Source organism: Petaurus breviceps, unplaced genomic scaffold (assembly GCF_028583685.1).
Source record: "Petaurus breviceps papuanus isolate PSGF00001 unplaced genomic scaffold, PetGlider_PUasm1.0 90925, whole genome shotgun sequence".
Classification (NCBI taxonomy): Eukaryota; Metazoa; Chordata; class Mammalia; order Diprotodontia; family Petauridae; genus Petaurus; species Petaurus breviceps.
Window position 1 is genome coordinate 23950589 of NW_027187380.1, and position 5317 is coordinate 23955905.

The following is a 5317-nucleotide window of genomic DNA, read 5'->3' on the forward strand; positions in this document are numbered from 1 at the left end:
ACACACACACACACACACACACACACACACACACACACACACACACATACACACATCCCTATCCTTTTCCAGGTAGCTTTATGTCCCCAGAGGTAACTGTCAGGCACCACCTGTCCTTGTTACCACTACTTTAGCTAGGTAGTCTTTCTAATTCTTTCTAGAAAATGTAGGTTGGGGGCAGCTAGGTTGCGCAGTAAATAGAGCACAGTTCCTGGAGTGAGGAGGATCTGACTTCAAATCCCACCTCAGACACTTGACACACTTACTAGCTGTGTGACCTTGGGCAAGTTACTTAACCACAATTGCCTTGCCTTCCCCCCTCCAAAAAAAAAAAAAAAGAAAGGAAATGTAGGTTGGCTGGTTAAACACTGGAAACTGGTTTCTGATCCAGAAGGAAATATTAGGAATATTCTTGGCCAGGACAAAACAGGACCTAAGAATCAATACCTTTGGTACTGGGGAGTCACATCATAATACATATTTATTTCTCTACCAGGGTAAGGTTTACTTACTTTCCTCCTAATCAACCCTATCAGATAGGAAATGAAAGTCTGATTGTCCCCATCTCTGAGAAAAGGAAACAGGCTTAGAGAGATGAGGTCACTTACTAAGGGTCACATGATTCTATATCTTCCAAGTCCAATGTTTATTCCATACCAGGCTGCTTCACACTGACTCTCCCATCCCTATTGCCTGTCCCTTCACTTCCTATAGATTTTGTGCCTTTAATACCTGGATTCTTCTGGTTCTCACTTGCCTATCTGGTTCCTAATAGCTGTACATCCTCTAACCTCTGACTATGTACCTGGTTTGTGGCTGTGTGTAGTTCGTTGGACACCAGGAATCTGACTACTTGCTACTGACCCATTCCCTGCACCAGGAATAGGGAACCTACAGCTTCAAGGCCACATGTGGCCCCCTCGATCCTCACATGAGGCTCTTGGATGACCTAGAGGGTCACATGTTACCTCAAGGCCACGGGCTTCATGCACTGCCCTATACTAAGCCATGGCCTCCAGGTTCTAGGATGATATGTTTTAAACTGTAAGAGACTTAAGAAATCATTTAGTCTACTTCCTTTATTTTATAAATGAAATAACCAAAGTGATCCCAAGGTTACACAGGGAGTAATTAGTAAGATCAGGAGACAAACCAAAGCTCCCCGACTCAATCAATGTCTCTGCTATCTTTCTACTTCTCTACTCTACCATCTATCTCACTCGGATGACAGTAACCTATTTCCAAGGTGGCCTGGGTACCATATGGTGGCTTAATGGCCTGGATTATCTTGACATTATCAATAAACATTTATCAGGCAGTGCACTGTGTTTGGAACCTACAACTTAGACCTTGTCCTCAAGGAGGAGTGTGTGATATGTATAGGGAGCTAGCATTTTGTCTGGAACAGTGAGCTCATATAGGGGAATTTTAGGAGATGAAACTAGATATAAAAGTTTAGGGGCAAGATTGTGGAGGGCCCTTGGCATGACACATTCAAGGAATTGTACATTTGGAATACATTCTATAACACTGGGGAATCATTAAAGGATTTTGAGCAACAGGTACAGAAGAGAGACATAATATTTTGATACAGACAGAACTTTTGATTAAGTCTCTGTCCCTAAATAAACCAGACATGAAGCTTTGGATTATTTTGATTAAACTAACACACCATCTCATAACCTTTCTGTGTTATTTAAAACTAAACTATTCACTTCCCAATATACATTCAGTAAGAAGGGTAAAATCTCATTCTTACACTAATACCATTTTAAGGGAAATGGAAATCTCATGAAATGCCAGTTACCAAATAATTGGTAAAGATTTCAACAATGTTCATGGGACTTTCCTCTAATTCTGTGTGTGTACCATAATTCTTTAATGACAAAAAGAAGAAACACTGGCATGATAAGCATCTTCCATCATTATGCAAATAAAGCTGAATATGAAAAGTAAGAATGTGTCATATAACTTACTCCCTAGAACATCTTCTGTGATCACATGACAATGACCTGACTGTTCCTTGAACAGGGACACTTCATCTTTCTACTCTGGGCATTTTCACTAGCTGTACCCCACCCCCCCCCGAATCCCTACTCCCCCCCATGTCTGGAACACCCTTCCCTAATCATCTCTGCCTTCTGGTCTCACTGGATTATTTCAAGTTGCTGCTAAAATACCACTTTCTATACAAAGTCTTTCCCAAAGATTCTCCCCCTTAATTCCACTGCCTTCCTCTTATCGATTACTTTCAATGTAAAGCCCTGTAGATAGTTTATTTATATATAGTCGTGTGCATGTGCACTACTAGACTAATAATCCCTTGAGAGCAGGGACCCAACTTTTTTTGTATCCCCAGTGCTTAGCATAGTGCCTGGTAAATAGTAGGTACTTAATAAATCCTTCTTGGCTTGACTAGATATTGACCAGCTAGAAAGAAGAATCCTCAAAGGGAGTGGAATAGAGAGACTGAGTGGTTTTAGAAAAATTATATTCCCAGATACAGAGACTACTGCTTTAGTTAATGAAGTAAAATATTTATTTTTACCTTACCTGAGTTGTATAATTGTGAATTTTTCCTTTTTCAAGATTCCTATAAACATAGGTTCAAAAATGACTCATGTCTGAGGGTATGGGGGACTCTGTCCAGTTTAGACATTTCTCTCTTGAGCAGAACAATGCTTGAATTTAGAAAAAGGACAAATGAATTTTAAAAGTGCTTCTGGCAGACTCTGCCTCCAATGAAGAGTACAGTATTAATATTTTTCTTTTGACAGAGGGATAAGACTAACATAGGAGAAAAAGTAAATAATTCAAGGGGGAATATAATTAAGTGCCAAATTATGTGGCATGAATTACAAACCAGAGCCCCATATTCCCCCACCTCTAGCACATTGATTAGACTCCCCATGGTAGATTTATAAAAAGATATTAAGAGTAACACAGAGAAGAATGTTTATTTACCATGAATGAAATCATCCATCCACATTTACCAAGTTGGGTATTGGCAAATTGGCAAGTTCAGAGATGAGAAGTATAACAGAAGATGATGTCATCAAAGAAGACTTCCTGGAATGGCTGTAATTTGAGTTGGGACTTGAAAAATGAGTAGACTTTGTAGAAGCCGGGAAAGGAGTGGTATCTGCAGACTAAGTGAATCACACCAGTGATCAAACAAAGATGCAGAGAGCATGGCATATTTCTGGGACAGCAAGGTGGGGGGTGGCAAAATGATCTGAACTGAAAGGATGTATAGAAGATGAAGTTGGGGAGGACCTTGAAAGTCAGACTGAGAACATTAGCCTGGGTTCAGGTGGAAAAAGGGGGCCACTGACAGTTTCTGAGTGGGAACAACATATTACAGAATCTTAGAAAACTTGAAAGGGAATCCTCTCTACCACATACCTAAGAAGTAATTATGAACCCTCTCACTGAAACCTTACAGAGAGGGAGAACTCATCTCCTAGTCCATTGCGCTTTGGGACAGTTGTAATTGTTAGGAAATTTTTCCTGACATTAAGGCTAAATATGCTTCTCCAAAATTTCTACCCATTGCTTCTGGTTCTGGTACCAAGTTGTTGCTAGTTTGTGCCTGGCTCTTCCTGACTCCTGTTGGGGTTTTCTTGGCAGAGATAATGGCGTAGCTCATAAGGAAGTAAAAAAAAAAAGATGGACAATTCTAAACAAAATGTGTGTTATTCATCATATGGCTTTCTTGAAATGAAAATTTATTGTTACATATTTTGAATGCTCTCATGTTCTGCTATGCACATGACATGCTTTTTTTTTCTTTCTTACTTTGTATTTAAGTTCCAATATTTAAGTTTATGATGTATTTTTTGTTTCTTTTCTCTTTACTGTATTTGAGTCTAAAATAAAATAAAAAAATAAAAAAACTGTAGTAATTTGCCATTTACTTCTACAGCTCATATTACAGACAAGTGAACTGAGGCAAATTGGGATAAGTGACTTGCCCAGGGTCACACAGTTAGTAAGTGCCCGAGGCTGAATTTGAACTTGGGAAGATGAGTCTTCCCAACATCAGGTCCAGTTATCCACTTTGCCATCTAGCTTCTCTCTCCACCTTAGAGCCCTTGTAATACTTGAAGCCAAGTAATGCCACCCCTGCCACCTCTGTGCTGAAAATTATGTTTAAGAAAGAATAGTGTCATCAGTGTGAAGGAAGGATTGGAGAGGCTGTAGGCTGAAAGATCTGTGAGACAGATGTTAGAATTGTTCCAGGTGCAAGATGAAGATGTCCTGGGCTAAGGGAAGTGGCAGAGGGAATAAAAAAAAATGCTTAAAAGGAAAAAAATCAGCACTTCTCGTGCCTAACTAAAGCTGGGGAATAGAGCAAAGGGGTGTGTCAAAGAAGATGATCCAAAGGTCCCCATTGCTTTGGGAAGTGCAGAGGGCCACACACGTACCTTTTTACCTTAACAGACCACATTGCCTCCTTTCATCTTCAGCTACCCACTGCTGGACTTAGTCCTTGGAGTCTGGATCCAGGATAGCCCTGCTCTGAGTTTCCATTCCAGCAGCCAGTAGTCAGCCTGTCTGCCAGGCAGTATTTATTGAGCAGCTATTGTGTGCAGTGTCCTGAAGGGGAAGGCCATGGAAGGCTAAGTAACTGGAAACCATTCCATCTTATTGGCTCTGGTTTATTATCCTAGGACTCCATGCAAACAGCCTTTTATCTCAGCTCAAAGACTGCCATGTGCTGAAAGCTATTCATTCGACTTCAGATGCCACCCCCACATCGCCAGATGGACACCAGTGAGTTTCGCAACAGCAGGAAGGGGCTCAATCCTTGACCTCCCCATAAATCAGGCAGCCTGGGAATCACTTTTGTAGCAGAAATGAAGATTAAACCAAACACAGGTGGGGCCCACTGAAAGAAAACCCAAAGCACAAAAATCTGGGTTTACCAAACATTAAAAAAATACATACATACTTTGCTTCAGTATAGGGTTCCTTTAAATACAGGCCTCCAGAAATACATTTTAAAAATTCAACATACATGAAACTTTTCAGGAACACAAAAGTCACATGTATATATGAAGTTGGGATGACATATTGGAAATGAACAAATCAATGTGCTTCATGTGCTCCAGAGCCATTTCCCTCTTCCCACCTGCCCCCCCCCCCCCCTTATAGCTATCTTTCCAGATCCACAGGTCTCCGAAAGTTGATTCTTTCAATACTATTTCTTGGTTTTAGCCTCAAGCCCTTTTGAATAGGAACGGGTGTTTCATGAGCTCCCACCATCAATCAACCAATAACCATTAATTAAGTTCCCGTCAGGCTTAGAGTGCCA

The 5317-nt window shown here is 40.6% G+C and overlaps 1 long non-coding RNA gene across 1 annotated transcript in view; it reads right to left on the reverse strand.

Moving 5' to 3' along the window:
* The window catches only part of LOC138152607 (uncharacterized), a 33409-nt gene extending 28831 nt beyond the window's left edge, over positions 1–4578 (reverse strand). Inside the window, exon 1 of the long non-coding RNA XR_011166149.1 lies at positions 4428–4578. This is a non-coding gene — a long non-coding RNA (uncharacterized lncRNA). The remainder of the gene's footprint in view (positions 1–4427) is intronic.
* Positions 4579–5317: the final 739 nt, after the last annotated feature.